The sequence below is a fragment of the Gigantopelta aegis genome, chromosome 6, assembly GCF_016097555.1.
Source record: "Gigantopelta aegis isolate Gae_Host chromosome 6, Gae_host_genome, whole genome shotgun sequence".
In the NCBI taxonomy this organism is placed as follows: Eukaryota; Metazoa; Mollusca; class Gastropoda; order Neomphalida; family Peltospiridae; genus Gigantopelta; species Gigantopelta aegis.
The window spans coordinates 71,720,044-71,732,827 of record NC_054704.1 but is presented as its reverse complement, the minus strand read 5'-3'; the positions used below and the strand labels follow the sequence as shown (position 1 = coordinate 71,732,827).

The 12,784-nt window shown below is 36.6% G+C and overlaps 1 long non-coding RNA gene across 1 annotated transcript; it reads left to right on the top strand.

Moving 5' to 3' along the window:
- Nucleotides 1-7,240: 7,240 nt before the first annotated feature.
- LOC121375268 lies at nt 7,241-12,042 on the top strand. Its single transcript, XR_005958299.1, has 4 exons — nt 7,241-7,327; nt 9,968-10,018; nt 10,864-10,914; nt 11,625-12,042. It is a non-coding gene; the product is annotated as an uncharacterized LOC121375268 (long non-coding RNA).
- The last annotated feature ends 742 nt before the right edge of the window (nt 12,043-12,784 follow it).

Below are 12,784 nucleotides of genomic sequence, written 5' to 3'. Positions count from 1 at the left end.
ATAAATCAATGTGCTCTAGTGGTGTCGTTAAACAAAAACAAACAAAAATTAAACACCGGAATAAAATATATCAGGTCAGATCAGGTCAGAGGGTTTAACGTGCATATTCAGAGAAAGCTGTTGTAGCGCACACTTGTCCTGGGCACAGGTGCCGGCCTTGGCCGGCTCCTCCGTCCAGGACAGAAAAGGTGGGGGTGGTGGAAGGAAGGACTACCTGCACTAGAAGGTGCAAGGGAGCACCAGCAGTCCGGTCGGGGCCGGTAGCAGGTGGGGTGGGTATATGGGTACATAAAATATATGTAAGTCCCTGATTTATATACACCCTATCAAAGCAATATGAAAGTCCCCAAAGTGCATATAACATATGAAAGCAATATAGGTTAAATTCCTCGATGTTTATGTACCTCCGAACATTGACAAACACATTAAAGTAAAATAAACTATGTATGAACATACAGGCATATAAAAATTACCAGTCATAAAATATATACACTTTGGTGACTAGATATAAGCACCAAAAAGATCTTTGTCAAGTAATTAATTAAACATTTGGGTAAATATTTGACGTTTTACGGACAATCTTTAGATGTATAATATGCTGTAGTTGAAATGTTTTGAAACAGTATAAAGTTAAATTTCGTAATATCCGAGCATTATTATCATTACATAAAACAATGGATTTGAACATACTAGCGTATTTTCTAAAATATTGTAGAATATGGTTTTTTCGTATGTTATCACACAATCGGCAGATAAGTTGAAAATGATATTCATCTTCTACGTCTTTACATATATAACACATTCTAACATCTAATAAAATAGGTTTAAGCTTGATCTGTTGCCCTGTTTCGACCGATAATCTATGTTATGTCATATGAAGATAGTCAAACAATGCAGATTTAAATTCTTTGTTTGTTTTGCATTTCCATATACGAACCATTTGATGTAAAGACTTTACCTAAACATGAAAATCTACTTATAGTTTCTACATTGCTATCGCCATACTTAAACTCCATATTGTTTGACAACTGAACCCCTTTCGAATATCATGATCTTTCTCTTTTCAGTATTCACATATAATTTACAACGTATACTATAATCACGAATAGTATCTAAACATAATTGTAAGTCATCCAATAAGTCTGTGTCTCATCTCCATACAATAGTAAATTTAATTTGATCATTCAATATCGATCCCCTTAAAACCTTTAACCTTTAAATTGTTAATATACACTGTAGACAAGAAAGGGGAAATACGTTCTCCTTATCTTACTACATCTGTACACATACACACACTGTTCAGATGATGTGCCATGCATTTTAACAAACGATTTTGTACAATTATACATTCTACATATAATATTTAACATTCTTCCTCTAATTTCATTTTTTAAGTTTATACCATAAATTGTCACACTACATAATGAAAATCTTTTGAAAAATCAACAAAGGTGCAACATAATTTACGGATATCTACAAAATACATAATCAAAGAATGCATATAGGCTATATATGTATATATTATCTGTAGTGTCCACGCCTGTGTGGAATCCAGACAGTCCTTCAGTATAATAAGTTTCTGCCAAATACTTAGGTGATTGATCAATATTTCAGTAAAACATTGAGTAAAGTTTTTCTTCATAGTTCAGCAATTTCTATTTATTTATTATTTTTGTGTGATTTTTATTAAAAAAAACATTAGAGTTGTAGTTTTTTCAGGGATGGTCAGATAATCGGAACTACAAATATTCTTTTGTTTTGCATTATTGTATTTTAGTTATACTAATTTCGATTTTTGTGCCGTAATTTTATTACGGATGAAATCCTTTATGTTTGTCCAGTGTCGCGTTTGTAGACAAGGTTCTGCAGCAATACACTGATCTATTTGCTTCTTCCCAGGAAGACACTCCATTGCGAAATAGCGATGCAGCTGCCTTTGCACCGCCTCTCTTTCTTCTTTGTTCCATGATATTTTTCGTCCTTTTGGAACAGTTGTTTCGAGCACATCATTATTTTGCTTTTCTGTAAAGAGACGTGTGTTGAAGGGTTAATATGACAGGAACAAACTATATAGGTCACAAAATATTATATACAATGAAACATTTGATGTCTTGGTTTGAAGAATTATAGACTGACAGTTAAAACAATAAGTTACTAATAAATGTAATTATAACCAATTAATTTTTTTACTACTAGAAATGTTTTTTAAATTACTGTTTTCGTATCTTTCTCTCCCGAACAGTGTTGTCATTTTTAAATTGTCATGCAGTTTTTCTGTATACGTTCTATTCTTTGACAAGCCATTGTTTATATCTCTGGTTACAGTATATTGGAATTTTAATATGTTCAAGCTAATTATGCAATTGTATTTGTCTAATTAATTTTTAATTGTCTATCGCAAATAAATGTTAAAATAGTAAAATATGATAAAGCACTTTTAAAAACGTACTATTCAACCTTAAATAAACCTATCTGTATAATATACATTTTTCATATTAATTTTATTTAATAAGTTGACTTCTAGTTGTGGACATAAATAATGTATAAGATAGTTCCAGTAAAATAGGATGCTTGTACGATACAAACAGAATGCATGGTTTTTCTTTCTTTCGTTTTAATTTGTTCCTTTATTTTTGATGTTGTTGCTGCTCCGTTTGTTTCTTTTGTTCTTTATTTATTTATTTATTTATTTATTTATTTATTTATAATATTCATTTTTTTATTTATTCATTTATTATTATTATTAATTTTATTATATTTTTGGTGGGCCTATGTTTATTATTTTGGGCGGTTTGGGTGGGAGTTATGCGTGGGACTAATACATACGTCATAATATTTAATTTACGTTATGAAAACGAAAATAACGAGATATTATTGTTGTTATATAAACGTTTGATGCCAAAAGAAACATGTGGTAGAACATGCAACACGTTTCCAAACTACATCTTTATATATACTCTTCAAAAGAAGAAACGCAAAACCACATTGTCGTAACATTTGGAGAATTGATTTAATTATTGAATGGTGAGTCCGATAATTACCAAATGTTGCAGGATTGTTCACAATTCACTCTAGTCCATTGTGAGTAAGTGATAGGACACACCACCAAGGTCAAGGTCATGTGGAGTCAATACCGGGTGTGGCCTCCGCGTGTGTTGACAACTGCCTGGCACCGCCTGCCCATTGAAGCAACCAGAGTACGGATGACGTCCCGGGGGATGGTGGCCCACTCGGCCTGCAAGGCTGCTGCCAGCTCGGGCAGGGTCTGGGGCTGTGGTTGTCGCTGTCGGAGGCGTCGGTCCAACTCGTCCCATAGATGCTCAATTGGGTTCAAATCCGGTGATATCGATGGCCAAGGAAGGACATTAATGTTGTTGTTCTGTAGGAAAGCCGTTGTGAGACGTGCTGTGTGAGGCCTGGCGTTGTCATGTTGGAACACTGCGTTGGCGTTGGCCATAACTGGAACGATGTGTGGCCGGAGGATCTGGTCACTGTAGCCCTGTGCATTCAGGTTGCCCTGCACGTGGACCAGGTCAGTTCTGCCAGTGTGTGAGATGGCTGCCCACAGCATGACACTACCCCCGCCGAATCTATCCACTTCCTGCACGCAGTTTGCCGCATAACGTTCACCACGACGCCTATACACGCGACATCTTCCATCATGACGTCGGAGCAGAAATCGGGACTCGTCACTGAACCACACCTGTCTCCATCGCAGTTGAGGCCATTGTCGATGAATCTGGCACCACTGCAGTCGGAGTCGACGGTGTTGTGGTGTTAAGATGACACCTCGAACTGGACGTCTGGCACGAATTCCTACCTCACGTAGGCGGTTCCGTACGGTCTGGTCGGATATCCTGCGCAAACCTGGTATTGCTGCGGCTGTGGAGGTGGCAGTAGTCAATCGTTCCCGAAGGTGGCGTACCCGGATGTAGCGGTCCTGCCCGGGGGTAGTGACCCGTGGTCGACCGGATCTAGGGAGGTCACGTGTTGATCCATGTTGCTGGTAACGGTCCCACAGTCTGGAGATGGTGCTTGGGGACACATGGAATGCCCTGGCAACGGCCGTTCTGGATTCGCCTGCGTCTAGTCGGCCGATGGCATTGTTTCTCTGCGGTTCACTGAGACGTGGCATGTCCTGGATTGTCAACTGTCGGCCAGATACAGAGGCCAGGCAAGCGAACACCCTGCACTTTTATACTGTCGGTGTTCATGTTGCACGTGCAGACAACGCACGTGCATTGGTGACATGGTTTGCACGTGGCTGCGTTTTTGCGAATATTCACATTTTGGAACTTTATTGTACAGTAGCTGCGTTTTATCGAATGTAACCGTGGGAATGTGTTTGGGACATGCAATGACCTTATATTCACAAAGCATGAACCGGTAGGAAACATAAAATCGGAGTTATAACCCATTTGTACCCTTTTGCGTTTCTTTTTTTGAAGAGTATATTATGTATGGAGAGTAACATCATGTAACGAAATTATTAGAATTGTTATACTATGAATTATTCGCACCTTTGATGATTCTAAAAGTAATAAAAACATTTAAATAATGAATAAAAAGACATATTCCATTACTTACCGACATCGAATTCGGCTAGAATTCCTCATGGCTGAAGAGTAGACCGGACTGGAAACCTGATCTCTAATCAGAACTTTTACCGCGTGCATCGTACGTGTCGGTATACACACGAAGAATGTGTGTATCACAGACATTGGATTAACACTAGCAAAACGGGTACTCCCTCAGATAAAATGACCTTTTTTTTAGGTGAACCAGTGCTGAGGAACCGATTCCAGTGCTATCACAAACCGGGGATGTCCCCGGTGTGAGGGATGTCCCCGGTTTGTTGGTGTGTATTCACGCTTATGTCCCCGTTTCGCGGCATTTACCAACGCACTCAGACATACTCACAGACACACTCACAGACACACTCACAGACACACACACACACACAAATATACACACACACACACACAGACACACACACACACACACACACACACACACACACACACACTTCTATAGCTATTATGCTTTCTGTGTGAGGATAACAGTTGAGGGTCGCGATATGGCCTCAGATCACAGTCATTTTCTACTCTTTTTTTATTATTATTAAAAAGTAAAATTAACATTTTCAACTTTTTAATTCCAATATCCTCTAAAATAGCACAAAACGATGTCTGATGTTACTACATGACATTAAACTTACATGTTGGTAACCATTACTAACGTGTCACGTGGGCACACACTTTGCTCTACGTCACAACAAGAAAGTACAGCGCAGGTTCCTTTTGTATAGAGGCGTCGGGTTTCTTCCAGGGGCGGATTATGGGGGGTCCCACTTGCACGGACACTCCCCCCCCCCCCCCCTCTCCCCGGCTAAAGAAGCAAAACAACCACCACGTAGATTTATATTGATGTCCACGTAAAATGTATAATTTCAAATTATAAACATTTACATATTGTTTCGGAAACCCCCCTTACCTGAAGCATAACCCGTCCCTGTCTTTATAGCGATGGTTAACAACATGTAAGTTTAATGGCATGACTGGACTCAAGAATAATCAAACAAAAGTTCTGTGGCATGAGATTTAGGAAAACAATTTGTATTTTAAACACAGTAGCAGGCTACCATTTGGTCGTCGACGATTGCTGAAGTATTACACACAGTCCCCTCTATCCCTCCATACAACATATCAATAAGCGGAGGGCTATAGGTTCTACTATACCAAATATAATCCTATAGGCGACAATGTTTTACGTTTCTGTTTTAAAACACTCTATGCAATATATCAACCAAACTATGCCCCATAAATATCAGTACTACAACCTTTACCTCAAAGTATTTACTGAATAAAATTGTACCTTTCATGGCTCATTTTCGGTATAACCAGATGTTTTGACAACACTCCTAGATTGGCACAAAATTTTAGTACTTTTTTTTTTTTTTTACAGGTATCCCAGACATGTTTCAAGTATGTGGGAAGCGCAAATAAAAGATCCCTTGCTGCCTGTCGTAAAAAGAGTAGCCTATGTGGCGACAGCGGGTTTCCTCTTAAAACATTGTCAGAATGACCATATGTTTGACGTCCAATAGCCGATGATAAGATAAAAAATCAATGTGCTCTAGTGGCGTCGTTAAATAAAACAAACTTTACTTTGTTTCAAGTACAATATACTTGATACAGTGGTACTAGATGAAATAAAATTGCATACATTTTTTTGCCCAGATGAAACTATTTATTATTATTCGGTTGTTGTTTTTTTACAACCAACACACTCACATTCATTACCAATCACAGGACTTGTGGTGTTAAACTTCTTTATCAAAAGTTGGTGTGCAACTCGAACTTTGACCCAGCCGGAAGTTATTTGGTTTAGTACTACCTAGAGGTGACTCGATCTAAGGTAATGTCAATACAGTCATGTAACGTGACCGTGTGCGAGGCCAGGTGTCTTGTGAAAAAAGAAAGAAGATATCTTTGTACGAGACACTCAAGACAATGTTATTTACAGTTATATGACGTCGGACAAGATCCTGGCTACGGGCCTGGGGTGGAACAAACAACATTGACAAAAACTCTCAGTGACAAAATGTGTTTGATCTGTCTTTCGTTGCCTAACATATTTTTTAATTAAACATTGTGACTTTTTTTCCTGTGACTTTTTTTTCTATGACTTTTTTTTCACCTGAGACTTTTTTTCCTAGATTCGGAATCTAGACCTTACAGATGGCTAATTTTACCTGTAATAACTATTTAATATCTTATTTCGTTATGTACACATGAAAATATACACCAACCCAAACATATTTACACCAATTACATCATCTAAACTGTGGGAACAATAATAGTTTCCCCACACAATCGATTATAGATTTTTATAATCGGTCGTCACATCTCGGTGTATTCGAGGTATCTGGAGGCGTTGAATAAACGTCCTGATACACGTGATATTGTAATAAGTTTAACAAAATCGTTTGTGTTTTGTATCAAATCAATAAAACTTGTGAACAGTCTCCACTACGTTGTATATGATGTTTAAAAATAAATAAATAAAAATACACAGAAAATAAACAAAAAAAAACTTTAAACAAAAAAACAGCGTGTTTCTTTTTACTTTTCTTATCGCAATCTTTCAGAGAAAAATGCATGTTCTAGTTTCTGTTCATTCGTTACTCAATAAAGGATTATGTGCAAAGAGCATGCGCATGCGCAACAAAATCTGTAAACCCTGATAGAAATTGGAATTCAAAGTGCGCGCAACAAAATCAGTGAACACTGATCGAAAGCGGAATTCAAAGTGCACAAAAGAAAATGTAAGTACACCAGATTTCCTTATTTGTTCGTACTGACTTCAGTACCCGATGTGAATGTTTAGCCAAGTTTGCCGTTTTACATGCATATCCATATGTCTCTATTTGTATATGTATATTTGTATCTGTAAATCAGTCATGATTTTCATAATTATTTATAGAACTGGTGTAAAAGCATACTTTAAATTGGAGTATTTTCAAAACACACTTGATAAATGGAGGGTAACTTGTGATGTGACACGCTGCTGTACAAAGCGGGAGATCGACTTATCAGTTATGGTATTGCATAGTTTCATATCTAGGTATTGCACAACAGCTAATTGTGTCAACACGGTCACGTAGTCTGACCGTGAGTCAAGTAGAGGGGTGGGGGAGGGGCATGCCCCCACACCCTATCAAACTTCTTTTTTTAAAACTGTATTAAATTTTATAAAATAATACATACACAGATACCTGTATATACATGCATAGTGTGGGTTGCCCCGCCTCTCACCCAAACATGTGCTGCCCCACTCCAATCTAAAGTCCTGGCTACGCCAGTGCATACATATGAATACTACAACACCTCACGTAAATATTAACTGAAGAAAGTGGAAGCTTTCATGGCTCATTTTTTAGATATCTTTCAAGCGCAAGGGTACTCGAGACAATGATACTGGATTCAGTAAAAGCTCATACATTTATTGCCCAGATAAAAACAGGGTTTTTTCTGGTAACAACCACCGTCACCACTGGCAGAACTGGTAAAATGAAATGCTCCTTTAAAAGTTGTATAAACCTGGCACAGGACGACCTATCAGTTCACCCTATCGGACAGTTGACATTATTCAAAATGGCTTCGCTTTTTTTTCTTGCTTTTTTCTTTTTTGTTCATCCTTCGTGAGTCTGCTGTGAGATTGTTTTTTGCATACTTGATTTTGATAAAGTTTTTATCTACAGGTATTACTTTTTTTTCAAAATCAATGAAACTTAGTTTTTAGTTGAATGTATACCCATTTCTCACTGTGTTACGCTCTATTAATTTGAACTGGCTTTCGGTGTGTGTAACGAAACTGGTCTATGAATATACTTTTCGTAGAAAATTCTACTTTCTGTTTATATATTTTCTAGTATTACAGACCGAACGCAATTCTCAACAGAGTATTATGCAGAAGTTTTAAAAATATATATCCGTTTGTTGGTCACGTGTCAACTTGGTGAAAATATTTTAGACTCGACGGTCGGTAAGTTAATTATTATTTTTCATTATTATTATTTATTTATTTATTTGATTGGGTGATTTTAAAAAAAAAATTATTATTATTATTATGGGTTTTTTTATTGTTTTTTTAAACAGAGACGGTTGGATAATCGAAATCACAACTTTCTACTAGTGTTCGGTCCGAATATTCGCTCGCTAATTTACTATTCGAATATAGTATTTTCAAGTATTCGAATATCTGGAGTTTTTAGATGGTATATAGAGAAAATGACTATATCAGTTTCATATTAAATCTTAATTATATTACTTATTAGCATTAAATTCTAGATGACATAAGTAGTAAATGGTCAGATGTAAAATATCCATAACTAAAAAGTGGATTCTCGTGGATTCCCACGACGTGAAGTTGTGAGAATTCAAGTGGATTCTAGTACAATTTCACAAGAAAACATAAACGAATAAACACCTGTCACCGGTTGCTGAAACATGAGTTAACAGAGATTTTCAAAACCAAGAACTGGATCAATATCAGTATCAATACTAATAAATGATAACATAATGTTCACTTGGTTTACAACATCCAAAGTTAACTCTTCATAATCAATTATAACTACTATTTTGCATTTGTACAAACATATTTAAAATGAAAATATTAGATTAATTTAAATATGCTGAGAATAACTAGACTGAATTTTATTCTGATGGATATTAAATAAAATACTCGTTAGTAGATGTAGTAGTAGTAGTAGTAGTAGTAATGGAAGTAGTAGTAGTAGTAATGGTAGTAGTAGTAGTAATGGTAGTAGTAGTAGTAGTAATGGTAGTAGTAGTAGTAATGGTAGTAGTAGTAGTAGTAATGGTGGTAGTAGTAGTAGTAGTAATGGAAGTAGTAGTAGTAGTAGTAGTAATGGTAGTAGTAGTAGTAATGGTAGTAGTAGTAGTAGTAATGGTAGTGGTAGTAGTAGTAATGGTAGTAGTAGTAGTAGTAGTAGTAGTAGTAGACGTAGTAGTAGTAGTAGTAGTAGTAGTAGTAGCAGTAATGGTAGTAGTAGTAGTAATGGTAGTAGTAGTAGTAATGGTAGCAGTAGTAGTAGTAGTAGTGGTAGTAGTAGTAGTAATGGTGGTAGTAGTAATAGTAGTAGACGTAGTAGTAGTAGTAATGGTAGTAGTAGTAGTAATGGTAGTAGTAGTAGTAGTAGTAGTAATGGTAGTAGTAGTAGTAGTAATTGTAGTAGTAGTAGACGTAGTAGTAGTGTAATATTGGTAATAGTAGTAGTAGTGTAATCGTGGTAGTAGTAGTAATGTAGTAGTGATAGTAAAAGTAGTAGTAGTGGTGGTGGTTGTAGTGGTGGCAGTAGTAGCAGTGGTGGTGGTGGTGGTAGTAGTAATAGTAGTAGTTGTTGTTGGTGGTGTTGTCATTTTGTTTTATATCTGATTTACAGATGGGAAAACCCAAAGCGAAGAATCAAATCGTGAAGCGGCCTAAGGCTAAAGTAAGTCAATGAACAGATAAGCATTTCATGACGAAATTGGAATGGCAAAGCCAAGATAGAGGGTAACTTAGTGAAGTCGGTGTAGTGGTCTTACACCTACTCATTGAGTCGTTGAAACTCACTCTGGCTGCTGACCCAATACCTACAAGCCTTATATGTCCGATGGCTTAACCACTACACCTCTCGCGGACAGTAGTTAAAGCCATTTTAACGGTATAATCTCAGTTTTATAATGGAGGCTTCCCTCCAAATTTATTTTGTAACTTTTGCTTTGAAATATAAACATACCTTCAACTATATACTGGCAAAAAATAGCAACCAAATAATTTAATTTCCTGGTAGGAAAATATCGTTTATCTTGGAAAATCTTTAGTGGATGATCGACGAAATTGGACGCGTTCAATTGAGGTGAATAATTCGTAATATTAACGGTCTTTGTACAATTCATCGGTCTCTGGTGGCCCTTTCACAGAGCACAATATTTCATGCGAACCGTCGTTCTGTTCGCGTGTCGTTTACGCAACTGCAAATATCTTTGTAAACAGTGACCATTAAAACATTCATACATGATATGTCTTATGAAAGCACATTTAATAAAACAGATATTGTAGAAACAATGATTTCTGATAATGGCGGAAATGAAATGGCCGCCATGGTTGTCAGCGGGTATTTCATTAATGGCTCCACATCTGACAATGTTCACGATGGTACTGTTATAAAAAAAGAAACAATTCCTCGATATTTGCACACTTCGCCCGGACTAAAAAGCCATCTATTAAAAAGAGGTAATGTCACTTAAGTATAATTTATGTTCAGCACATAACTTGTTCACTCTTTATTTTCAGAAAGTACTGAAGAAGACAGCTGTTAAAAGGCCAAAGCTACCCCCTCTAAAAGTAAGTAATTAAAAAGGTTTTAAATTGATAATTATCTAAACTAAACTTATTATTCTGTCACAGCAGATTAATGAAAACACATTGTTTGGCTTTGCTTTCAAATTGGTTTGAGATCATTAATGAGGTTCCTGAGTTTAATCATTTACATTTTATCCCTATTTATATTCATGATCTTTTTTTAAAAGTCACAATTACCATTATGTTACATATATATTTAATACATGTTATCTGAGTGAAAATATTCATATATGAATTGAACTGATTATGTAACGACACTCCATCACAAAAAAAAAAAAACATTGGCAATTAGTCAAAGAAAGGTACATATCGATCAACACACAAATGCTAAAATTAGATGTGAAAAAGTCGCATTCATGAAGTTACAATGGCGCATATCAATATAACATACCAACATAAATATTCAATAAGACACCCCCTCCACTCCCCACTAAAAGAAAATAATGTTTTGTCATATCATACCAGTGCGACTAAATTCAGACGCTTTGTCGCTGAAGGAAATTCGAATATCATGATATTTTTTTATATAATTGTAGGATTTGACTAATAAGGGACTACAAATGGTATTTGATTTTGACGTCACCTCCCCCTCCACCCCCCCCCCCCAAAAAAAAAAAAAAAAAATAATAATAATAATAATAATAATAATATTTTAAATCTCCATTTGACCAGTTCTATAATTTGTATTTCAGTGTGTTCGAAGCTCGGGTGGCTTAGCAGTGTCGAAAAAAAAGGTTAACATGGGCAACTACCAGTTTGAATCCTGGCAATTTTGTGGACAGTACCATACTGTTTGCCGTCGCTAACTTCAGATGGAGAGGGTCGTAAATCCCATACAATTTTTTGTTTATCATATTGAATCACTATAAAGTTAAAAATTAACATAACCTTATTTTAAATATCCATAACCCACGAGTGCTGATGCAACATCGTTAATTGCGTGCTCTGTGTTAGAATCATTAACGGACCAGTTCCTGATATTGGTTTACTTAATGGCGTCATCAGCTGCATGATGACGTTTGTAATTGTTATTCTGAATAAAAGGTTGACAATTTGCTATTAAGAAACAACAAACAGTTCAAATTAGAAAAGGGATAACTCAACAATGTTTTAACATTTACAGAAATTAAATTTGTTTTAATAATAAACAATTGAGTAAATGTTTTGTGTGTTGGTTGTTGTTGTTTTTTTGTTGTTTTTTTTTTTTTTTTTTTTTTTTTTTTTTATGGGGGGTGTCATAATATCTTATGTATTTTAATTTCTCTAAATATGTTGGCGGTTAGACCACTAGGCACATTGACGTAGCCAGTGTGGAGGGCCATGAAAGACATGTCACACACACACACACACACACACACACACACACACACACACACACACACACACCTCCCCATCACATCTTTCTCTTCCCACCACCTTTTATATTGGTCTGTCGCAGACTATGGATTAACCCATCCCCCCACCTTCTCCTCCAATATAAAATCCTATCTACGCCAGTGCCTATACTACCCACACCCCATCCCCCACCCTTTTCTCCAATATAAAATCCTGTCTACGCCAGTGCCTATACTACCCACACCCCATCCCCCACCCTTTTCTCCAATATAAAATCCTGTCTACGCCAGTGCCTATACTACCCACACCCCATCCCCCACCCTTTCCTCCAATATAAAATCCTATCTACGCCAGTGCCTATACTACCCACACCCCATCCCACACCCTTTTCTCCAATATAAAATCCTATCTACGCCAGTGCCTATACTACCCACACCCCATCCCACACCCTTTTCTCCAATATAAAATCCTGTCTACGCCAGTGACTATACTACCCACACCCCATCCCACACCCTTT